We start from the raw sequence: 24842 nt of genomic DNA, 5'->3' as shown, positions 1-24842 counted from the left end.
CCAGGGCCTGTGGCACTGGCTGAGGCCACTTACACTACACCAGGGCCTGTGGCTCTGGCTGAGGCCACTTACACCACACCAGGGCCTGTGGCTGCTGGCTGAGGCCACTTACACCACACCAGGGCCTGTGGCTGCTGGCTGTGGCCACTTACACCACACCAGGGCCTGTGGCTGCTGGCTGAGGCCACTTACACCACACCAGGGCCTGTGGCTGCTGGCTGAGGCCACTTACACCACACCAGTGCCTGTGGCTTCTGGCTGAGGCCACTTACACCACACCAGGGCCTGTGGCTCTTGCTCAGGCCACTCACATCACACCAGGCCCTGCGCTTCTGGCCGAGGCCATCTTCACCAAACCAGGCCCTGTGCTGCTAGCTGTGGCCATGTACAACACACCAGGCCCTGTGCTGGTTCCTGAGGCCATCTTCAACAATCCAGGGCCTGTGCTGTTAGATAAATGCTAAACTGAGCCTTTGGGTTAGGGTATTATGCAAACATGCAGGTATGGTTAAAGGATTGTCTTCGTAACTTCAGGTACTTGCCACCTAATCAGTTGAATCCATAAATTGAGACATTGTGCTGGGGCCAGCAGCTTACGGCCATACCACCCTGAGCATGCCCGACCTCGTCTGATCTCGGAAGCTAAGCAGGGCTGGGCTTGGTTAGTACTTGGATGGGAGACTACCTGGGAATACCTGGTGCTGTAAGCCTTTCATTTTCATGTCATTGAACCGCTTTTGATCCAGAGAAGGGGTGTATTAAAAGACCAAAAGCAGCTGCCCATTAATGAGGGCACATTAACGACATTGATTTTGGCTCTTTTCCAATGTCTTGTGCTGCTAGCTGATGCCACCTACACCACACCAGGGCCTGAGTGACCGGCTGGGGCCACTTACACCACATCAGGGCCTGTGGCTGCTGGCTGAGGCCACTTACACCACACCAGGGCCTGTGGCTGCTGGCTGAGGCCACTTACACCACACCAGGGCATTAGTTGCTATTGAGGCCAATTACACCACACCAGGGTCTGTGGCTCTTGCTCAGGCCACTTACACCACACCAGGGCCTGTGGCACTGGCTGAGGCCACTTACACCACACCAGGGCCTGTGGCTGCTGGCTGAGGCCACTTACACCACACCAGGGCCTGTGGCTGCTGGCTGAGGCCACTTACACCACACCAGGGCCTGTGGCTGCTGGCTGAGGCCACTTACACCACACCAGTGCCTGTGGCTTCTGGCTGAGGCCACTTACACCACACCAGGGCCTGTGGCTCTTGCTCAGGCCACTCACATCACACCAGGCCCTGCGCTTCTGGCCGAGGCCATCTTCACCAAACCAGGCCCTGTGCTGCTAGCTGTGGCCATGTACAACACACCAGGCCCTATGCTGGTTCCTGAGGCCATCTTCAACAATCCAGGGCCTGTGCTGTTAGATAAATGCTAAACTGAGCCTTTGGGTTAGGGTATTATGCAAACATGCAGGTATGGTTAAAGGATTGTCTTCGTAACTTCAGGTACTTGCCACCTAATCAGTTGAATCCATAAATTGAGACATTGTGCTGGGGCCAGCAGCTTACGGCCTTACCACCCTGAGCACGCCCGACCTCGTCTGATCTCGGAAGCTAAGCAGGGCTGGGCTTGGTTAGTACTTGGATGGGAGACTGCCTGGGAATACCTGGTGCTGTAAGCCTTTCATTTTCATGTCATTGAACCGCTTTTGATCCAGAGAAGGGGTGTATTAAAAGACCAAAAGCAGCTGCCCATTAATGAGGGCACATTAACGACATTGCTTTTGGCTGTTTTCCAATGTCTTGTGCTGCTAGCTGATGCCACCTACACCACACCAGGGCCTGAGTGACCGGCTGGGGCCACTTACACCACATCAGGGCCTGTGGCTGCTGGCTGAGGCCACTTACACCACACCAGGGCCTGTGGCTGCTGGCTGAGGCCACCTACACCACACCAGGGCCTTAGTTGCTAATGAGGCCACTTACACCACACCAGGGCCTGTGGCACTGGCTGAGGCCACTTACACCACACCAGGGCCTGTGGCTGCTGGCTGAGGCCACTTACACCACACCAGGGCATTAGTTGCTATTGAGGCCACTTACACCACACCAGGGCCTGTGGCTGCTGGCTGAGGCCACCTACACCACACCAGGGCATTAGTTGCTATTGAGGCCAATTACACCACACCAGGGTCTGTGGCTCTTGCTCAGGCCACTTACACCACACCAGGGCCTGTGGCACTGGCTGAGGCCACTTACACCACACCAGGGCCTGTGGCTCTGGCTGAGGCCACTTACACCACACCAGGGCCTGTGGCTGCTGGCTGAGGCCACTTACACCACACCAGGGCCTGTGGCTGCTGGCTGAGGCCACTTACACCACACCAGTGCCTGTGGCTTCTGGCTGAGGCCACTTACACCACACCAGGGCCTTAGTTGCTATTGAGGCCAATTACACCACACCAGGGTCTGTGACTCTTGCTCAGGCCACTTACACCACACCAGGGCCTGTGGCACTGGCTGAGGCCACTTACACCACACCAGGGCCTGTGGCTGCTGGCTGTGGCCACTTACACCACACCAGGGCATGTGGCTGCTGGCTGAGGCCAATTACACCACACCAGGGCCTGTGGCTCTTGCTCAGGCCACTCACATCACACCAGGCCCTGCGCTTCTGGCCGAGGCCATCTTCACCAAACCAGGCCCTGTGCTGCTAGCTGTGGCCATGTACAACACACCAGGCCCTGTGCTGGTTCCTGAGGCCATCTTCAACAATCCAGGGCCTGTGCTGTTAGATAAATGCTAAACTGAGCCTTTGGGTTAGGGTATTATGCAAACATGCAGGTATGGTTAAAGGATTGTCTTCGTAACTTCAGGTACTTGCCACCTAATCAGTTGAATCCATAAATTGAGACATTGTGCTGGGGCCAGCAGCTTACGGCCATACCACCCTGAGCACGCCTGACCTCGTCTGATCTCGGAAGCTAAGCAGGGCTGGGCTTGGTTAGTACTTGGATGGGAGACTGCCTGGGAATACCTGGTGCTGTAAGCCTTTCATTTTCATGTCATTGAACCGCTTTTGATCCAGAGAAGGGGTGTATTAAAAGACCAAAAGCAGCTGCCCATTAATGAGGGCACATTAACGACATTGCTTTTGGCTGTTTTCCAATGTCTTGTGCTGCTAGCTGATGCCACCTACACCACACCAGGGCCTGAGTGACCGGCTGGGGCCACTTACACCACATCAGGGCCTGTGGCTGCTGGCTGAGGCCACTTACACCACACCAGGGCCTGTGGCTGCTGGCTGAGGCCACTTACACCACACCAGGGCCTGTGGCTGCTGGCTGAGGCCACCTACACCACACCAGGGCATTAGTTGCTATTGAGGCCAATTACACCACACCAGGGCCTGTGGCTGCTGGCTGAGGCCACTTACACCACACCAGGGCATTAGTTGCTATTGAGGCCACTTACACCACACCAGGGCCTGTGGCTGCTGGCTGAGGCCACCTACACCACACCAGGGCCTGTGGCTGCTGGCTGAGGCCACTTACACCACACCAGTGCCTGTGGCTTCTGGCTGAGGCCACTTACACCACACCAGGGCCTGTGGCTCTTGCTCAGGCCACTCACATCACACCAGGCCCTGCGCTTCTGGCCGAGGCCATCTTCACCAAACCAGGCCCTGTGCTGCTAGCTGTGGCCATGTACAACACACCAGGCCCTGTGCTGGTTCCTGAGGCCATCTTCAACAATCCAGGGCCTGTGCTGTTAGATAAATGCTAAACTGAGCCTTTGGGTTAGGGTATTATGCAAACATGCAGGTATGGTTAAAGGATTGTCTTCGTAACTTCAGGTACTTGCCACCTAATCAGTTGAATCCATAAATTGAGACATTGTGCTGGGGCCAGCAGCTTACGGCCATACCACCCTGAGCACGCCCGACCTCGTCTGATCTCGGAAGCTAAGCAGGGCTGGGCTTGGTTAGTACTTGGATGGGAGACTACCTGGGAATACCTGGTGCTGTAAGCCTTTCCTTTTCATGTCATTGAACCGCTTTTGATCCAGAGAAGGGGTGTATTAAAAGACCAAAAGCAGCTGCCCATTAATGAGGGCACATTAACGACATTGCTTTTGGCTGTTTTCCAATGTCTTGTGCTGCTAGCTGATGCCACCTACACCACACCAGGGCCTGAGTGACCGGCTGGGGCCACTTACACCACATCAGGGCCTGTGGCTGCTGGCTGAGGCCACTTACACCACACCAGTGCCTGTGGCTTCTGGCTGAGGCCACTTACACCACACCAGGGCCTTAGTTGCTATTGAGGCCAATTACACCACACCAGGGTCTGTGACTCTTGCTCAGGCCACTTACACCACACCAGGGCCTGTGGCACTGGCTGAGGCCACTTACACCACACCAGGGCCTGTGGCTGCTGGCTGAGGCCACTTACACCACACCAGGGCCTGTGGCTGCTGGCTGAGGCCACCTACACCACACCAGGGCCTGTGGCTGCTGGCTGAGGCCACTTACACCACACCAGGGCATTAGTTGCTATTGAGGCCACTTACACCACACCAGGGCCTGTGGCTGCTGGCTGAGGCCACCTACACCACACCAGGGCCTGTGGCTGCTGGCTGAGGCCACTTACACCACACCAGTGCCTGTGGCTTCTGGCTGAGGCCACTTACACCACACCAGGGCCTGTGGCTCTTGCTCAGGCCACTCACATCACACCAGGCCCTGCGCTTCTGGCCGAGGCCATCTTCACCAAACCAGGCCCTGTGCTGCTAGCTGTGGCCATGTACAACACACCAGGCCCTGTGCTGGTTCCTGAGGCCATCTTCAACAATCCAGGGCCTGTGCTGTTAGATAAATGCTAAACTGAGCCTTTGGGTTAGGGTATTATGCAAACATGCAGGTATGGTTAAAGGATTGTCTTCGTAACTTCAGGTACTTGCCACCTAATCAGTTGAATCCATAAATTGAGACATTGTGCTGGGGCCAGCAGCTTACGGCCATACCACCCTGAGCACGCCCGACCTCGTCTGATCTCGGAAGCTAAGCAGGGCTGGGCTTGGTTAGTACTTGGATGGGAGACTACCTGGGAATACCTGGTGCTGTAAGCCTTTCCTTTTCATGTCATTGAACCGCTTTTGATCCAGAGAAGGGGTGTATTAAAAGACCAAAAGCAGCTGCCCATTAATGAGGGCACATTAACGACATTGCTTTTGGCTGTTTTCCAATGTCTTGTGCTGCTAGCTGATGCCACCTACACCACACCAGGGCCTGAGTGACCGGCTGGGGCCACTTACACCACATCAGGGCCTGTGGCTGCTGGCTGAGGCCACTTACACCACACCAGGGCCTGTGGCTGCTGGCTGAGGCCACTTACACCACACCAGGGCCTGTGGCTGCTGGCTGAGGTCACTTACACCACACCAGTGCCTGTGGCTGCTGGCTGAGGGCACTTACACCACACCAGTGCCTGTGGCTTCTGGCTGAGGCCACTTACACCACACCAGGGCCTGTGGCTGCTGGCTGAGGCCACTTACACCACACCAGGGCCTGTGGCTGCTGGCTGAGGTCACTTACACCACACCAGTGCCTGTGGCTGCTGGCTGAGGGCACTTACACCACACCAGGGCCTGTGGCTTCTGGCTGAGGCCACTTACACCACACCAGGGCCTGTGGCTCTTGCTCAGGCCACTTACACCACACCAGGGCCTGTGGCTGCTGGCTGGCTGAGGCCACTTACACCACACCAGGGCCTGTGGCTGCTGGCTGAGGGCACTTACACCACACCAGTGCCTGTGGCTGCTGGCTGAGGCCACTTACACCACACCAGGGCATTAGTTGCTATTGAGGCCCCTTACACCACACCAGGGCCTGTGGCACTGGTTGAGGCCACTTACACCACACCAGGGCCTGTGGCTGCTGGCTGAGGCCACCTACACCACACCAGGGCATTAGTTGCTATTGAAGCCAATTACACCACACCAGGGTCTGTGACTCTTGCTCAGGCCACTTACACCACACCAGGGCCTGTGGCACTGGCTGAGGCCACTTACACCACACCAGGGCCTGTGGCTGCTGGCTGAGGCCACTTACACCACACCAGGGCCTGTGGCTGCTGGCTGAGGTCACTTACACCACACCAGGGCCTGTGGCTGCTGGCTGAGGGCACTTACACAACACCAGTGCCTGTGGCTTCTGGCTGAGGCCACTTACACCACACCAGGGCCTGTGGCAGCTGGCTCAGGCCACTTACACCACACCAGGGCCTGTGGCTGCTGGCTGAGGCCACTTACACCACACCAGGGCCTGTGGCTGCTGGCTGAGGTCACTTACACCACACCAGGGCCTGTGGCTGCTGGCTGAGGCCACCTACACCACACCAGGGCCTTAGTTGCTATTGAGGCCAATTACACCACACCAGGGTCTGTGGCTCTTGCTCAGGCCACTTACACCACACCAGGGCCTGTGGCTGCTGGCTGAGGCCACTTACACCACACCAGGGCATTAGTTGCTATTGAGGCCACTTACACCACACCAGGGCCTGTGGCTGCTGGCTGAGGCCACCTACACCACACCAGGGCATTAGTTGCTATTGAGGCCAATTACACCACACCAGGGCCTGTGGCACTGGCTGAGGCCACTTACACCACACCAGGGCCTGTGGCTCTGGCTGAGGCCACTTACACCACACCAGGGCCTGTGGCTGCTGGCTGAGGCCACTTACACCACACCAGGGCCTGTGGCTGCTGGCTGAGGCCACTTACACCACACCAGGGCCTGTGGCTGCTGGCTGAGGCCACTTACACCACACCAGGGCCTGTGGCTTCTGGCTGAGGCCACTTACACCACACCAGGGCCTGTGGCTCTTGCTCAGGCCACTCACATCACACCAGGCCCTGCGCTTCTGGCCGAGGCCATCTTCACCAAACCAGGCCCTGTGCTGCTAGCTGTGGCCATGTACAACACACCAGAACCTGTGCTGGTTCCTGAGGCCATCTTCAACAATCCAGGGCCTGTGCTGTTAGATAAATGCTAAACTGAGCCTTTGGGTTAGGGTATTATGCAAACATGCAGGTATGGTTAAAGGATTGTCTTCATAACTTCAGGTACTTGTCACCTAATCAGTTGAATCCATAAATTGAGACATTGTGCTGGGGCCAGCAGCTTACGGCCATACCACCCTGAGCACGCCCGACCTCGTCTGATCTCGGAAGCTAAGCAGGGCTGGGCTTGGTTAGTACTTGGATGGGAGACTACCTGGGAATACCTGGTGCTGTAAGCCTTTCATTTTCATGTCATTGAACCGCTTTTGATCCAGAGAAGGGGTGTATTAAAAGACCAAAAGCAGCTGCCCATTAATGAGGGCACATTAACGACATTGCTTTTGGCTGTTTTCCAATGTCTTGTGCTGCTAGCTGATGCCACCTACACCACACCAGGGCCTGAGTGACCGGCTGGGGCCACTTACACCACATCAGGGCCTGTGGCTGCTGGCTGAGGCCACTTACACCACACCAGGGCCTGTGGCTGCTGGCTGAGGCCACTTACACCACACCAGGGCATTAGTTGCTATTGAGGCCAATTACACCACACCAGGGTCTGTGGCTCTTGCTCAGGCCACTTACACCACACCAGGGCCTGTGGCTGCTGGCTGAGGCCACCTACACCACACCAGGGCATTAGTTGCTATTGAGGCCAATTACACCACACCAGGGTCTGTGACTCTTGCTCAGGCCACTTACACCACACCAGGGCCTGTGGCACTGGCTGAGGCCACTTACACCACACCTGGGCCTGTGGCTGCTGGCTGAGGCCACTTACACCACACCAGGGCCTGTGGCTGCTGGCTGAGGTCACTTACACCACACCAGTGCCTGTGGCTGCTGGCTCAGGCCACTTACACCACACCAGGGCCTGTGGCTGCTGGCTGAGGTCACTTACACCACACCAGTGCCTGTGGCTGCTGGCTGAGGGCACTTACACCACACCAGTGCCTGTGGCTTCTGGCTGAGGCCACTTACACCACACCAGGGCCTGTGGCTCTTGCTCAGGCCACTTACACCACACCAGGGCCTGTGGCTGCTGGCTGAGGCCACTTACACCACACCAGGGCCTGTGGCTGCTGGCTGAGGGCACTTACACCACACCAGTGCCTGTGGCTGCTGGCTGAGGCCACTTACACCACACCAGGGCCTGTGGCTGCTGGCTGAGGGCACTTACACCACACCAGTGCCTGTGGCTGCTGGCTGAGGCCACTTACACCACACCAGGGCATTAGTTGCTATTGAGGCCCCTTACACCACACCAGGGCCTGTGGCACTGGCTGAGGCCACTTACACCACACCAGGGCCTGTGGCTGCTGGCTGAGGCCACCTACACCACACCAGGGCATTAGTTGCTATTGAGGCCAATTACACCACACCAGGGTCTGTGACTCTTGCTCAGGCCACTTACACCACACCAGGGCCTGTGGCACTGGCTGAGGCCACTTACACCACACCAGGGCCTGTGGCTGCTGGCTGAGGCCACTTACACCACACCAGGGCCTGTGGCTGCTGGCTGAGGTCACTTACACCACACCAGGGCCTGTGGCTGCTGGCTGAGGGCACTTACACCACACCAGTGCCTGTGGCTTCTGGCTGAGGCCACTTACACCACACCAGGGCCTGTGGCAGCTGGCTCAGGCCACTTACACCACACCAGGGCCTGTGGCTGCTGGCTGAGGCCACTTACACCACACCAGTGCCTGTGGCTGCTGGCTGAGGCCACTTACACCACACCAGGGCATTAGTTGCTATTGAGGCCCCTTACACCACACCAGGGCCTGTGGCACTGGCTGAGGCCACTTACACCACACCAGGGCCTGTGGCTGCTGGCTGAGGCCACCTACACCTCACCAGGGCATTAGTTGCTATTGAGGCCAGTTACACCACACCAGGGTCTGTGGCTCTTGCTCAGGCCACTTACACCACACCAGGGCCTGTGGCACTGGCTGAGGCCACTTACACCACACCAGGGCCTGTGGCTGCTGGCTGAGGCCATTTACACCACACCAGGGCCTGTGCTGCTAGCTGTGGCCATGTACAACACACCAGGCCCTGTGCTGGTTCCTGAGGCCATCTTCAACAATCCAGGGCCTGTGCTGTTAGATAAATGCTAAACTGAGCCTTTGGGTTAGGGTATTATGCAACCATGCAGGTATGGTTAAAGGATTGTCTTCGTAACTTCAGGTACTTGCCACCTAATCAGTTGAATCCATAAATTGAGACATTGTGCTGGGGCCAGCAGCTTACGGCCATACCACCCTGAGCACGCCCGACCTCGTCTGATCTCGGAAGCTAAGCAGGGCTGGGCTTGGTTAGTACTTGGATGGGAGACTACCTGGGAATACCTGGTGCTGTAAGCCTTTCATTTTCATGTCATTGAACCGCTTTTGATCCAGAGAAGGGGTGTATTAAAAGACCAAAAGCAGCTGCCCATTAATGAGGGCACATTAACGACATTGCTTTTGGCTGTTTTCCAATGTCTTGTGCTGCTAGCTGATGCCACCTACACCACACCAGGGCCTGAGTGACCGGCTGGGGCCACTTACACCACATCAGGGCCTGTGGCTGCTGGCTGAGGCCACTTACACCACACCAGGGCCTGTGGCTGCTGGCTGAGGCCACTTACACCACACCAGGGCATTAGTTGCTATTGAGGCCACTTACACCACACCAGGGCCTGTGGCTGCTGGCTGAGGCCACCTACACCACACCAGGGCATTAGTTGCTATTGAGGCCAATTACACCACACCAGGGTCTGTGGCTCTTGCTCAGGCCACTTACACCATACCAGGGCCTGTGGCACTGGCTGAGGCCACTTACACCACACCAGGGCCTGTGGCTCTGGCTGAGGCCACTTACACCACACCAGGGCCTGTGGCTGCTGGCTGAGGCCACTTACACCACACCAGGGCCTGTGGCTGCTGGCTGAGGCCACTTACACCACACCAGTGCCTGTGGCTTCTGGCTGAGGCCACTTACACCACACCAGGGCCTGTGGCTCTTGCTCAGGCCACTCACATCACACCAGGCCCTGCGCTTCTGGCCGAGGCCATCTTCACCAAACCAGGCCCTGTGCTGCTAGCTGTGGCCATGTACAACACACCAGAACCTGTGCTGGTTCCTGAGGCCATCTTCAACAATCCAGGGCCTGTGCTGTTAGATAAATGCTAAACTGAGCCTTTGGGTTAGGGTATTATGCAAACATGCAGGTATGGTTAAAGGATTGTCTTCGTAACTTCAGGTACTTACCACCTAATCAGTTGAATCCATAAATTGAGACATTGTGCTGGGGCCAGCAGCTTACGGCCATACCACCCTGAGCACGCCCGACCTCGTCTGATCTCGGAAGCTAAGCAGGGCTGGGCTTGGTTAGTACTTGGATGGGAGACTACCTGGGAATACCTGGTGCTGTAAGCCTTTCATTTTCATGTCATTGAACCGCTTTTGATCCAGAGAAGGGGTGTATTAAAAGACCAAAAGCAGCTGCCCATTAATGAGGGCACATTAACGACATTGCTTTTGGCTCTTTTCCAATGTCTTGTGCTGCTAGCTGATGCCACCTACACCACACCAGGGCCTGAGTGACCGGCTGGGGCCACTTACACCACATCAGGGCCTGTGGCTGCTGGCTGAGGCCACTTACACCACACCAGGGCCTGTGGCTGCTGGCTGAGGCCACTTACACCACACCAGGGCATTAGTTGCTATTGAGGCCAATTACACCACACCAGGGTCTGTGGCTCTTGCTCAGGCCACTTACACCACACCAGGGCCTGTGGCTGCTGGCTGAGGCCACCTACACCACACCAGGGCATTAGTTGCTATTGAGGCCAATTACACCACACCAGGGTCTGTGACTCTTGCTCAGGCCACTTACACCACACCAGGGCCTGTGGCACTGGCTGAGGCCACTTACACCACACCAGGGCCTGTGGCTGCTGGCTGAGGCCACTTACACCACACCAGGGCCTGTGGCTGCTGGCTGAGGTCACTTACACCACACCAGTGCCTGTGGCTGCTGGCTCAGGCCACTTACACCACACCAGGGCCTGTGGCTGCTGGCTGAGGTCACTTACACCACACCAGTGCCTGTGGCTGCTGGCTGAGGGCACTTACACCACACCAGTGCCTGTGGCTTCTGGCTGAGGCCACTTACACCACACCAGGGCCTGTGGCTCTTGCTCAGGCCACTTACACCACACCAGGGCCTGTGGCTGCTGGCTGAGGCCACTTACACCACACCAGGGCCTGTGGCTGCTGGCTGAGGGCACTTACACCACACCAGTGCCTGTGGCTGCTGGCTGAGGCCACTTACACCACACCAGGGCCTGTGGCTGCTGGCTGAGGGCACTTACACCACACCAGTGCCTGTGGCTGCTGGCTGAGGCCACTTACACCACACCAGGGCATTAGTTGCTATTGAGGCCCCTTACACCACACCAGGGCCTGTGGCACTGGCTGAGGCCACTTACACCACACCAGGGCCTGTGGCTGCTGGCTGAGTCCACCTACACCACACCAGGGCATTAGTTGCTATTGAGGCCAATTACACCACACCAGGGTCTGTGACTCTTGCTCAGGCCACTTACACCACACCAGGGCCTGTGGCACTGGCTGAGGCCACTTACACCACACCAGGGCCTGTGGCTGCTGGCTGAGGCCACTTACACCACACCAGGGCCTGTGGCTGCTGGCTGAGGTCACTTACACCACACCAGGGCCTGTGGCTGCTGGCTGAGGGCACTTACACCACACCAGTGCCTGTGGCTTCTGGCTGAGGCCACTTACACCACACCAGGGCCTGTGGCAGCTGGCTCAGGCCACTTACACCACACCAGGGCCTGTGGCTGCTGGCTGAGGCCACTTACACCACACCAGGGCCTGTGGCTGCTGGCTGAGGCCACTTACACCACACCAGTGCCTGTGGCTGCTGGCTGAGGCCACTTACACCACACCAGGGCATTAGTTGCTATTGAGGCCCCTTACACCACACCAGGGCCTGTGGCACTGGCTGAGGCCACTTACACCACACCAGGGCCTGTGGCTGCTGGCTGAGGCCACCTACACCTCACCTGGGCATTAGTTGCTATTGAGGCCAGTTACACCACACCAGGGTCTGTGGCTCTTGCTCAGGCCACTTACACCACACCAGGGCCTGTGGCACTGGCTGAGGCCACTTACACCACACCAGGGCCTGTGGCTCTGGCTGAGGCCACTTACACCACACCAGGGCCTGTGGCTGCTGGCTGAGGCCATTTACACCACACCAGGGCCTGTGGCTGCTGGCTGAGGCCACTTACACCACACCAGGGCCTGTGGCTGCTGGCTGAGGTCACTTACACCACACCAGGGCCTGTGGCTGCTGGCTGAGGCCACTTACACCACACCAGGGACTGTGGCTGCTGGCTGAGGCCACTTACACCACACCAGTGCCTGTGGCTTCTGGCTGAGGCCACTTACACCACACCAGGGCCTGTGGCTCTTGCTCAGGCCACTCACATCACACCAGGCCCTGCGCTTCTGGCCGAGGCCATCTTCACCAAACCAGGCCCTGTGCTGCTAGCTGTGGCCATGTACAACACACCAGGCCCTGTGCTGGTTCCTGAGGCCATCTTCAACAATCCAGGGCCTGTGCTGTTAGATAAATGCTAAACTGAGCCTTTGGGTTAGGGTATTATGCAAACATGCAGGTATGGTTAAAGGATTGTCTTCGTAACTTCAGGTACTTGCCACCTAATCAGTTGAATCCATAAATTGAGACATTGTGCTGGGGCCAGCAGCTTACGGCCATACCACCCTGAGCACGCCCGACCTCGTCTGATCTTGGAAGCTAAGCAGGGCTGGGCTTGGTTAGTACTTGGATGGGAGACTGCCTGGGAATACCTGGTGCTGTAAGCCTTTCATTTTCATGTCATTGAACCGCTTTTGATCCAGAGAAGGGGTGTATTAAAAGACCAAAAGCAGCTGCCCATTAATGAGGGCACATTAACGACATTGCTTTTGGCTGTTTTCCAATGTCTTGTGCTGCTAGCTGATGCCACCTACACCACACCAGGGCCTGAGTGACCGGCTGGGGCCACTTACACCACATCAGGGCCTGTGGCTGCTGGCTGAGGCCACTTACACCACACCAGGGCCTGTGGCTGCTGGCTGAGGCCACTTACACCACACCAGGGCATTAGTTGCTATTGAGGCCAATTACACCACACCAGGGTCTGTGGCTCTTGCTCAGGCCACTTACACCACATCAGGGCCTGTGGCACTGGCTGAGGCCACTTACACCACACCAGGGCCTGTGGCTGCTGGCTGAGGCCAACTACACCACACCAGGGCATTAGTTGCTATTGAGGCCAATTACACCACACCAGGGTCTGTGACTCTTGCTCAGGCCACTTACACCACACCAGGGCCTGTGGCTGCTGGCTGAGGCCACTTACACCACACCAGGGCCTGTGGCTGCTGGCTGAGGCCACTTACACCACACCAGGGCCTGTGGCTGCTGGCTGAGGTCACTTACACCACACCAGTGCCTGTGGCTGCTGGCTGAGGGCACTTACACCACACCAGTGCCTGTGGCTTCTGGCTGAGGCCACTTACACCACACCAGGGCCTGTGGCTGCTGGCTGAGGCCACCTACACCACACCAGGGCCTGTGGCTGCTGGCTGAGGTCACTTACACCACACCAGTGCCTGTGGCTGCTGGCTGAGGGCACTTACACCACACCAGTGCCTGTGGCTTCTGGCTGAGGCCACTTACACCACACCAGGGCCTGTGGCTCTTGCTCAGGCCACTTACACCACACCAGGGCCTGTGGCTGCTGGCTGAGGCCACTTACACCACACCAGGGCCTGTGGCTGCTGGCTGAGGGCACTTACACCACACCAGTGCCTGTGGCTGCTGGCTGAGGCCACTTACACCACACCAGGGCATTAGTTGCTATTGAGGCCCCTTACACCACACCAGGGCCTGTGGCACTGGCTGAGGCCACTTACACCACACCAGGGCCTGTGGCTGCTGGCTGAGGCCACCTACACCACACCAGGGCATTAGTTGCTATTGAGGCCAATTACACCACACCAGGGTCTGTGACTCTTGCTCAGGCCACTTACACCACACCAGGGCCTGTGGCACTGGCTGAGGCCACTTACACCACACCAGGGCCTGTGGCTGCTGGCTGAGGCCACTTACACCACACCAGGGCCTGTGGCTGCTGGCTGAGGTCACTTACACCACACCAGGGCATTAGTTGCTATTGAGGCCCCTTACACCACACCAGGGCCTGTGGCACTGGCTGAGGCCACTTACACCACACCAGGGCCTGTGGCTGCTGGCTGAGGCCACCTACACCACACCAGGGCATTAGTTGCTATTGAGGCCAATTACACCACACCAGGGTCTGTGGCTCTTGCTCAGGCCACTTACACCACACCAGGGCCTGTGGCACTGGCTGAGGCCACTTACACCACACCAGGGCCTGTGGCTGCTGGCTGAGGCCACTTACACCACACCAGGGCCTGTGGCTGCTGGCTGAGGCCACTTACACCACACCAGGGCCTGTGGCTGCTGGCTGAGGCCACTTACACCACACCAGGGACTGTGGCTGCTGGCTGAGGCCACTTACACCACACCAGTGCCTGTGGCTTCTGGCTGAGGCCACTTACACCACACCAGGGCCTGTGGCTCTTGCTCAGGCCACTCACATCACACCAGGCCCTGCGCTTCTGGCCGAGGCCATCTTCACCAAACCAGGCCCTGTGCTGCTAGCTGTGGCCATGTACAACACACCAGGCCCTGTGCTGGTTCCTGAGGCCATCTTCAACAATCCAGGGCCTGTGCTGTTAGATAAATGCTAAACTGAGCCTTTGGGTTAGGGTATTATGCAAACATGCAGGTATGGTTAAAGGATTGTCTTCGTAACTTCAGGTACTTGTCACCTAATCAGTTGAATCCATAAATTGAGACATTGTGCTGGGGCCAGCAGCTTACGGCCATACCACCCTGAGCACACCCGACCTCGTCTGATCTCGGAAGCTAAGCAGGGCTGGGCTTGGTTAGTACTTGGATGGGAGACTGCCTGGGAATACCTGGTGCTGTAAGCCTTTCTTTTTCATGTCATTGAACCGCTTTTGATCCAGAGAAGGGGTGTATTAAAAGACCAAAAGCAGCTGCCCATTAATGAGGGCACATTAACGACATTGCTTTTGGCTGTTTTCCAATGTCTTGTGCTGCTAGCTGATGCCACCTACACCACACCAGGGCCTGAGTGACCGGCTGGGGCCACTTACACCACATCAGGGCCTGTGGCTGCTGGCTGAGGCCACTTACACCACACCAGGGCCTGTGGCTGCTGGCTGAGGCCACTTACACCACACCAGGGCATTAGTTGCTATTGAGGCCAATTACACCACACCAGGGTCTGTGACTCTTGCTCAGGCCACTTACACCACACTAGGGCCTGTGGCACTGGCTGAGGCCACTTACACCACACCAGGGCCTGTGGCTGCTGGCTGAGGCCACTTACACCACACCAGGGCCTGTGGCTGCTGGCTGAGGTCACTTACACCACACCAGTGCCTGTGGCTGCTGGCTGAGGGCACTTACACCACACCAGTGCCTGTGGCTTCTGGCTGAGGCCACTTACACCACACCAGGGCCTGTGGCTGCTGGCTGAGGCCACTTACACCACACCAGGGCCTGTGGCTGCTGGCTGAGGTCACTTACACCACACCAGTGCCTGTGGCTGCTGGCTGAGGGCACTTACACCACACCAGTGCCTGTGGCTTCTGGCTGAGGCCACTTACACCACACCAGGGCCTGTGGCTCTTGCTCAGGCCACTTACACCACACCAGGGCCTGTGGCTGCTGGCTGAGGCCACTTACACCACACCAGGGCCTGTGGCTGCTGGCTGAGGGCACTTACACCACACCAGTGCCTGTGGCTGCTGGCTGAGGCCACTTACACCACACCAGGGCATTAGTTGCTATTGAGGCCCCTTACACCACACCAGGGCCTGTGGCACTGGCTGAGGCCACTTACACCACACCAGGGCCTGTGGCTGCTGGCTGAGGCCACCTACACCACACCAGGGCATTAGTTGCTATTGAGGCCAATTACACCACACCAGGGTCTGTGACTCTTGCTCAGGCCACTTACACCACACCAGGGCCTGTGGCACTGGCTGAGGCCACTTACACCACACCAGGGCCTGTGGCTGCTGGCTGAGGCCACTTACACCACACCAGGGCCTGTGGCTGCTGGCTGAGGTCACTTACACCACACCAGGGCCTGTGGCTGCTGGCTGAGGGCACTTACACCACACCAGTGCCTGTGGCTTCTGGCTGAGGCCACTTACACCACACCAGGGCCTGTGGCAGCTGGCTCAGGCCACTTACACCACACCAGAGCCTGTGGCTGCTGGCTGAGGCCACTTACACCACACCAGGGCCTGTGGCTGCTGGCTGAGGCCACTTACACCACACCAGTGCCTGTGGCTGCTGGCTGAGGCCACTTACACCACACCAGGGCATTAGTTGCTATTGAGGCCCCTTACACCACACCAGGGCCTGTGGCACTGGCTGAGGCCACTTACACCACACCAGGGCCTGTGGCTGCTGGCTGAGGCCACCTACACCTCACCAGGGCATTAGTTGCTATTGAGGCCAATTACACCACACCAGGGTCTGTGGCTCTTGCTCAGGCCACTTACACCACACCAGGGCCTGTGGCACTGGCTGAGGCCACTTACACCACACCAGGGCCTGTGGCTCTGGCTGAGGCCACTTACACCACACCAGGGCCTGTGGCTGCTGGCTGAGGCCATTTACACCACACCAGGGCCTGTGGCTGCTGGCTGAGGCCACTTACACCACACCAGGGCCTGTGGCTGCTGGCTGAGGCCACTTACACCACACCAGTGCCTGTGGCTTCTGGCTGAGGCCACTTACACCACACCAGGGCCTGTGGCTCTGGCTGAGGCCACTTACACCACACCAGGGCCTGTGGCTGCTGGCTGAGGCCATTTACACCACACCAGGGCCTGTGGCTGCTGGCTGAGGCCACTTACACCACACCAGGGCCTGTGGCTGCTGGCTGAGGCCACTTACACCACACCAGTGCCTGTATCTTCTGGCTGAGGCCACTTACACCACACCAGGGCCTGTGGCTCTTGCTCAGGCCACTCACATCACACCAGGCCCTGCGCTTCTGGCCGAGGCCATCTTCACCAAACCAGGCCCTGTGCTGCTAGCTGTGGCCATGTACAACACACATGGGCCTGTGCTGTTAGATAAATGCTAAACTGAGCCTTTGGGTTAGGGTATTATGCAAACATGCAGGTATGGTTAAAGGATTGTCTTCGTAACTTCAGGTACTTGCCACCTAATCAGTTGAATCCATAAATTGAGACATTGTGCTGGGGCCAGCAGCTTACGGCCATACCACCCTGAGCACGCCCGACCTCGTCTGATCTCGGAAGCTAAGCAGGGCTGGGCTTGGTTAGTACTTGGATGGGAGACTGCCTGGGAATACCTGGTGCTGTAAGCCTTTCATTTTCATGTCATTGAACCGCTTTTGATCCAGAGAAGGGGTGTATTAAAAGACCAAAAGCAGCTGCCCATTAATGAGGGCACATTAACGACATTGCTTTTGGCTGTTTTCCAATGTCTTGTGCTGCTAGCTGATGCCACCTACACCACACCAGGGCCTGAGTGACCGGCTGGGGCCACTTACACCACATCAGGGCCTGTGGCTGCTGGCTGAGGCCACTTACACCACACCAGGGCCTGTGGCTGCTGGCTGACGCCACCTACACCACACCAGGGCCTTAGTTGCTATTGAGGCCACTTACACCACACCAGGGCCTGTGGCACTGGCTGAGGCCACTTACACCACACCAGGGCCTGTGGCTGCTGGCTGAGGCCACTTACACCACACCAGGGCATTAGTTGCTATTGAGGCCACTTACACCACACCAGGGCCTGTGGCTGCTGGCTGAGGCCACCTACACCACACCAGGGCATTAGTTGCTATTGAGGCCAATTACACCACACCAGGGTCTGTGGCTCTTGCTCAGGCCACTTACACCACACCAGGGCCTGTGGCACTGGCTGAGGCCACTTACACCACACCAGGGCCTGTGGCTCTGGCTGAGGCCACTTACACCACACCAGGGCCTGTGGCTGCTGGCTGAGGCCACTTACACCACACCAGGGCCTGTGGCTGCTGGCTGAGGTCACTTACACCACACCAGTGCCTGTGGCTGCTGGCTGAGGGCACTTACACCACACCAGGGCCTGTGGCTTCTGGCTGAGGCCACTTACACCACACCAGGGCCTGTGGCTCTTGCTCAGGCCACTTACACCACACCAGGGCCTGTGGCTGCTGGCTGGCTGAGGCCACTTACACCACACCAGGGCCTGTGGCTGCTGGCTGAGGGCACTTACACCACACCAGTGCCTGTGGCTGCTGGCTGAGGCCACTTACACCACACCAGGGCATTAGTTGCTATTGAGGCCCCTTACACCACACCAGGGCCTGTGGCTGCTGGCTGAGGCCACCTACACCACACCAGGGCATTAGTTGCTATTGAAGCCAATTACACCACACCAGGGTCTGTGACTCTTGCTCAGGCCACTTACACCACACCAGGGCCTGTGGCACTGGCTGAGGCCACTTACACCACACCAGGGCCTGTGGCTGCTGGCTGAGGCCACTTACACCACACCAGGGCCTGTGGCTGCTGGCTGAGGTCACTTACACCACACCAGGGCCTGTGGCTGCTGGCTGAGGGCACTTACACCACACCAGTGCCTGTGGCTTCTGGCTGAGGCCACTTACACCACACCAGGGCCTGTGGCAGCTGGCTCAGGCCACTTACACCACACCAGGGCCTGTGGCTGCTGGCTGAGGCCACTTACACCACACCAGGGCCTGTGGCTGCTGGCTGAGGCCACTTACACCACACCAGTGCCTGTGGCTGCTGGCTGAGGCCACTTACACCACACCAGGGCATTAGTTGCTATTGAGGCCCCTTACACCACACCAGGGCCTGTGGCACTGGCTGAGGCCACTTACACCACACCAGGGCCTGTGGCTGCTGGCTGAGGCCACCTACACCTCACCAGGGCATTAGTTGCTATTGAGGCCAATTACACCACACCAGGGTCTGTGGCTCTTGCTCAGGCCACTTACACCACACCAGGGCCTGTGGCACTGGCTGAGGCCACTTACACCACATCAGGGCCTGTGGCTGCTGGCTGAGGCCACTTACACCACACCAGGGCCTGTGGCTGCTGGCTGAGGCCACTTACACCACACCAGGGCCTGTGGCTGCTGGCTGAGGCCACCTACACCACACCAGGGCATTAGTTGCTATTGAGGCCAATTACACCACACCAGGGTCTGTGGCTCTTGCTCAGGCCACTTACACCACACCAGGGCCTGTGGCTGCTGGCTGAGGCCACTTACACCACACCAGGGCATTAGTTGCTATTGAGGCCACTTACACCACACCAGGGCCTGTGGCTGCTGGCTGAGGCCACCTACACCACACCAGGGCATTAGTTGCTATTGAGGCCAATTACACCACACCAGGGTCTGTGGCTCTTGCTCAGGCCACTTACACCACACCAGGGCCTGTGGCACTGGCTGAGGCCACTTACACCACACCAGGGCCTGTGGCTCTGGCTGAGGCCACTTACACCACACCAGGGCCTGTGGCGGCTGGCTGAGGGCACCTACACCACACCAGTGCCTGTGGCTGCTGGCTGAGGGCACTTACACCACACCAGTGCCTGTGGCTGCTGGCTGAGGCCACTTACACCACACCAGGGCATTAGTTGCTATTGAGGCCACTTACACCACACCAGGGCCTGTGGCTGCTGGCTGAGGCCACATACACAACACCAGGGCCTGTGGCACTGGCTGAGGCCACTTACACCACACCAGGGCCTGTGGCTGCTGGCTGAGGCCACTTACACCACACAAGGGCCTGTGGCTGCTGGCTGAGGCCACCCACACCACACCAGGGCCTGTGGCTGCTGGCTGAGGCCACTTACACCACACCAGGGCCTGTGGCTCTTGCTCAGGCCACTCATATCACACCAGACCCTGTGCTTCTGGCCGAGGCCATCTTCACCAAACCTGGCCCTGTGCTGCTTGCTGTGGCCATGTACAACACACCAGGCCCTGTGCTGGTTCCTGAGGCCATCTTCAACAATCCAGGGCCTGTGCTGTTAGATAAATGCCAAACTGAGCCTTTGGGTTAGGGTATTATGCAAACATGCAGGTATGGTTATAGGATTGTCTTCGTAACTTCAGGTACTTGCCACCTAATCAGTTGAATCCATAAATTGAGACATTGTGCTGGGGCCAGCAGCTTACGGCCATACCACCCTGAGTACGCCCGACCTCGTCTGATCTCGGAAGCTAAGAAGGGCTGGGCTTGGTTAGTACTTGGATGGGAGACTGCCTGGGAATACCTTGTGCTGTAAGCCTTTCATTTTCATGTCATTGAACCGCTTTTGATCCAGAGAAGGGGTGTATTAAAAGACCAAAAGTAGCTGCCCATTAATGAGGGCACATTAACGACACTGCTTTTGGCTGTTTTCCAATGTCTTGTGCTGCTAGCTGATGCCACCTACACCACACCAGGGCCTGAGTGACCGGCTGGGGCCACTTACACCACATCAGGGCCTGTGGCTCTGGCTGAGGCCACTTACACCACACCAGGGCCTGTGGCTCTGGCTGAGGCCACTTACACCACATCAGGGCCTGTGGCTGCTGGATGAGGCGACTTACACCACACCAAGGGCCTGTGGCTGCTGGCTGAGGCCACCCACACCACACCAGGGCCTGTGGCTGCTGGCTGAGGCCACTTACACCACACCAGGGCCTGTGGCTCTTGCTCAGGCCACTCATATCACACCAGACCCTGTGGCTCTGGCTGAGGCCACTTACACCACACCAGGGCCTGTGGCTCTGGCTGAGGCCACTTACACCACATCAGGGCCTGTGGCTGCTGGATGAGGCGACTTACACCACACCAAGGGCCTGTGGCTGCTGGCTGAGGCCACCCACACCACACCAGGGCCTGTGGCTGCTGGCTGAGGCCACTTACACCACACCAAGGGCCTGTGGCTGCTGGCTGAGGCCACATACACAACACCACGGCCTTATTTGCTTCTGAGGCCACTTACACCACACCAGGGCCTGTGGCTGCTGGCTGAGGCCACATACACCACACCAGGGCCTTAGTTGCTATTGAGGCCAATTACACCACACCAGGGCCTGTTGCTCTTGCTCAGGCCACTTACACCACACCAGGGCCTGTGGCACTGGCTGAGGCCACTTACACCACACCAGGGCCTGTGGCTCTGGCTGAGGCCACTTACACCACACCAGGGCCTGTGGCGGCTGGCTGAGGCCACTTACACCACACCAGGGCCTGTGGCTGCTGGCTGAGGCCACTTACACCACACCAGGGCCTGTGGCTGCTGGCTGAGGCCACTTACACCACACCAGTGCCTGTGGCTTCTGGCTGAGGCCACTTACACCACACCAGGGCCTGTGGCTCTTGCTCAGGCCACTCACATCACACCAGGCCCTGCGCTTCTGGCCGAGGCCATCTTCACCAAACCAGGCCCTGTGCTGCTAGCTGTGGCCATGTACAACACACCAGGCCCTGTGCTGGTTCCTGAGGCCATCTTCAACAATCCAGGGCCTGTGCTGTTAGATAAATGCTAAACTGAGCCTTTGGGTTAGGGTATTATGCAAACATGCAGGTATGGTTAAAGGATTGTCTTCGTAACTTCAGGTACTTGCCACCTAATCAGTTGAATCCATAAATTGAGACATTGTGCTGGGGCCAGCAGCTTACGGCCATACCACCCTGAGCACGCCCGACCTCGTCTGATCTCGGAAGCTAAGCAGGGCTGGGCTTGGTTAGTACTTGGATGGGAGACTGCCTGGGAATACCTGGTGCTGTAAGCCTTTCATTTTCATGTCATTGAACCGCTTTTGATCCAGAGAAGGGGTGTATTAAAAGACCAAAAGCAGCTGCCCATTAATGAGGGCACATTAACGACATTGCTTTTGGCTGTTTTCCAATGTCTTGTGCTGCTAGCTGATGCCACCTACACCACACCAGGGCCTGAGTGACCGGCTGGGGCCACTTACACCACATCAGGGCCTGTGGCTCTGGCTGAGGCCACTTACACCACACCAGGGCCTGTGGCTGCTGGCTGAGGCCACTTACACCACACCAGGGCCTGTGGCTGCTGGCTGAGGCCACCTACACCACACCAGGGCATTAGTTGCTATTGAGGCCAATTACACCACACCAGGGTCTGTGGCTCTTGCTCAGGCCACTTACACCACACCAGGGCCTGTGGCTGCTGGCTGAGGCCACTTACACCACACCAGGGCATTAGTTGCTATTGAGGCCACTTACACCACACCAGGGCCTGTGGCTGCTGGCTGAGGCCACCTACACCACACCAGGGCATTAGTTGCTATTGAGGCCAATTACACCACACCAGGGTCTGTGGCTCTTGCTCAGGCCACTTACACCACACCAGGGCCTGTGGCACTGGCTGAGGCCACTTACACCACACCAGGGCCTGTGGCTCTGGCTGAGGCCACTTACACCACACCAGGGCCTGTGGCTGCTGGCTGAGGCCACTTACACCACACCAGGGCCTGTGGCTGCTGGCTGAGGGCACTTACACCACACCAGGGCCTGTGGCTGCTGGCTGAGGCCACTTACACCACACCAGGGCCTGTGGCTCTTGCTCAGGCCACTTACACCACACCAGGGCCTGTGGCTGCTGGCTGAGGGCACTTACACCACACCAGTGCCTGTGGCTGCTGGCTGAGGGCACTTACACCACACCAGTGCCTGTGGCTGCTGGCTGAGGCCACTTACACCACACCAGGGCATTAGTTGCTATTGAGGCCACTTACACCACACCAGGGCCTTTGGCTGCTGGCTGAGGCCACATACACAACACCAGGGCCTGTGGCACTGGCTGAGGCCACTTACACCACACCAGGGCCTGTGGCTGCTGGCTGAGGCCACTTACACCACACAAGGGCCTGTGGCTGCTGGCTGAGGCCACCCACACCACACCAGGGCCTGTGGCTGCTGGCTGAGGCCACTTACACCACACCAGGGCCTGTGGCTCTTGCTCAGGCCACTCATATCACACCAGACCCTGTGCTTCTGGCCGAGGCCATCTTCACCAAACCTGGCCCTGTGCTGCTTGCTGTGGCCATGTACAACACACCAGGCCCTGTGCTGGTTCCTGAGGCCATCTTCAACAATCCAGGGCCTGTGCTGTTAGATAAATGCCAAACTGAGCCTTTGGGTTAGGGTATTATGCAAACATGCAGGTATGGTTATAGGATTGTCTTCGTAACTTCAGGTACTTGCCACCTAATCAGTTGAATCCATAAATTGAGACATTGTGCTGGGGCCAGCAGCTTACGGCCATACCACCCTGAGTACGCCCGACCTCGTCTGATCTCGGAAGCTAAGAAGGGCTGGGCTTGGTTAGTACTTGGATGGGAGACTGCCTGGGAATACCTTGTGCTGTAAGCCTTTCATTTTCATGTCATTGAACCGCTTTTGATCCAGAGAAGGGGTGTATTAAAAGACCAAAAGCAGCTGCCCATTAATGAGGGCACATTAACGACACTGCTTTTGGCTGTTTTCCAATGTCTTGTGCTGCTAGCTGATGCCACCTACACCACACCAGGGCCTGAGTGACCGGCTGGGGCCACTTACACCACATCAGGGCCTGTGGCTCTGGCTAAGGCCACTTACACCACACCAGGGCCTGTGGCTCTGGCTGAGGCCACTTACACCACATCAGGGCCTGTGGCTGCTGGATGAGGCGACTTACACCACACCAAGGGCCTGTGGCTGCTGGCTGAGGCCACCCACACCACACCAGGGCCTGTGGCTGCTGGCTGAGGCCACTTACACCACACCAGGGCCTGTGGCTCTTGCTCAGGCCACTCATATCACACCAGACCCTGTGGCTCTGGCTGAGGCCACTTACACCACACCAGGGCCTGTGGCTCTGGCTGAGGCCACTTACACCACATCAGGGCCTGTGGCTGCTGGATGAGGCGACTTACACCACACCAAGGGCCTGTGGCTGCTGGCTGAGGCCACCCACACCACACCAGGGCCTGTGGCTGCTGGCTGAGGCCACTTACACCACACCAAGGGCCTGTGGCTGCTGGCTGAGGCCACATACACAACACCACGGCCTTATTTGCTTCTGAGGCCACTTACACCACACCAGGGCCTGTGGCTGCTGGCTGAGGCCACATACACCACACCAGGGCATTAGTTGCTATTGAGGCCAATTACACCACACCAGGGTCTGTGGCTCTTGCTCAGGCCACTTACACCACACCAGGGCCTGTGGCTGCTGGATGAGGCGACTTACACCACACCAAGGCCTGTGGCTGCTGGATGAGGCCACTTACACCACACCAGGGCCTTAGTTGCTATTGAGGCCACTTACACCACACCAGGGCCTGTGGCTCTGGCTGAGGCCACTTACACCACACCACGGCCTTATTTGCTTCTGAGGCCACTTACACCACACCAGGGCCTGTGGCTCTTGCTCAGGCCACTTACTCCACACCAGGGCCTGTGGCTCTTGCTCAGGCCACTCATATCACACCAGGCCCTGTGCTTCTGGCCGAGGCCATCTTCACCAAACCAGGCCCTGTGCTGCTAGCTGTGACCATGTAC

At 58.0% G+C, this 24842-nt stretch overlaps 14 non-coding genes across 14 annotated transcripts; all 14 read left to right on the top strand.

Moving 5' to 3' along the window:
- Positions 1-591: 591 nt before the first annotated feature.
- Positions 592-710, top strand: LOC145426658 (5S ribosomal RNA). Its single transcript, XR_013907368.1, has one exon. It is a non-coding gene; the product is annotated as a 5S ribosomal RNA (ribosomal RNA).
- Positions 711-1571: 861 nt separating this feature from the next.
- Positions 1572-1690, top strand: LOC145426849 (5S ribosomal RNA). The gene has a single exon (XR_013907569.1). It is a non-coding gene; the product is annotated as a 5S ribosomal RNA (ribosomal RNA).
- A 1251-nt stretch (positions 1691-2941) lies between these two features.
- On the top strand, positions 2942-3060 carry LOC145426823 (5S ribosomal RNA). The gene has a single exon (XR_013907542.1). It is a non-coding gene; the product is annotated as a 5S ribosomal RNA (ribosomal RNA).
- Positions 3061-3921: 861 nt separating this feature from the next.
- LOC145427526 (5S ribosomal RNA) lies at positions 3922-4040 on the top strand. Its single transcript, XR_013908068.1, has one exon. It is a non-coding gene; the product is annotated as a 5S ribosomal RNA (ribosomal RNA).
- Positions 4041-5019: 979 nt separating this feature from the next.
- Positions 5020-5138, top strand: LOC145427525 (5S ribosomal RNA). The gene has a single exon (XR_013908067.1). It is a non-coding gene; the product is annotated as a 5S ribosomal RNA (ribosomal RNA).
- Positions 5139-7190: 2052 nt separating this feature from the next.
- On the top strand, positions 7191-7309 carry LOC145427524 (5S ribosomal RNA). Its single transcript, XR_013908066.1, has one exon. It is a non-coding gene; the product is annotated as a 5S ribosomal RNA (ribosomal RNA).
- Positions 7310-9314: 2005 nt separating this feature from the next.
- On the top strand, positions 9315-9433 carry LOC145427523 (5S ribosomal RNA). The gene has a single exon (XR_013908065.1). It is a non-coding gene; the product is annotated as a 5S ribosomal RNA (ribosomal RNA).
- A 938-nt stretch (positions 9434-10371) lies between these two features.
- Positions 10372-10490, top strand: LOC145427522 (5S ribosomal RNA). Its single transcript, XR_013908064.1, has one exon. It is a non-coding gene; the product is annotated as a 5S ribosomal RNA (ribosomal RNA).
- Positions 10491-12852: 2362 nt separating this feature from the next.
- Positions 12853-12971, top strand: LOC145426937 (5S ribosomal RNA). Its single transcript, XR_013907657.1, has one exon. It is a non-coding gene; the product is annotated as a 5S ribosomal RNA (ribosomal RNA).
- A 2083-nt stretch (positions 12972-15054) lies between these two features.
- Positions 15055-15173, top strand: LOC145426433 (5S ribosomal RNA). The gene has a single exon (XR_013907143.1). It is a non-coding gene; the product is annotated as a 5S ribosomal RNA (ribosomal RNA).
- A 2325-nt stretch (positions 15174-17498) lies between these two features.
- Positions 17499-17617, top strand: LOC145426372 (5S ribosomal RNA). Its single transcript, XR_013907082.1, has one exon. It is a non-coding gene; the product is annotated as a 5S ribosomal RNA (ribosomal RNA).
- A 2832-nt stretch (positions 17618-20449) lies between these two features.
- On the top strand, positions 20450-20568 carry LOC145427158 (5S ribosomal RNA). The gene has a single exon (XR_013907884.1). It is a non-coding gene; the product is annotated as a 5S ribosomal RNA (ribosomal RNA).
- A 1376-nt stretch (positions 20569-21944) lies between these two features.
- Positions 21945-22063, top strand: LOC145426371 (5S ribosomal RNA). The gene has a single exon (XR_013907081.1). It is a non-coding gene; the product is annotated as a 5S ribosomal RNA (ribosomal RNA).
- Positions 22064-23553: 1490 nt separating this feature from the next.
- LOC145427156 (5S ribosomal RNA) lies at positions 23554-23672 on the top strand. The gene has a single exon (XR_013907882.1). It is a non-coding gene; the product is annotated as a 5S ribosomal RNA (ribosomal RNA).
- Positions 23673-24842: the final 1170 nt, after the last annotated feature.

This window comes from Astatotilapia calliptera, chromosome 3 (genome assembly GCF_964374335.1).
Source record: "Astatotilapia calliptera chromosome 3, fAstCal68.1, whole genome shotgun sequence".
In the NCBI taxonomy this organism is placed as follows: Eukaryota; Metazoa; Chordata; class Actinopteri; order Cichliformes; family Cichlidae; genus Astatotilapia; species Astatotilapia calliptera.
Note: the sequence above shows the minus strand (reverse complement) of the source record. Positions and strands in the feature narration are given on the sequence as shown.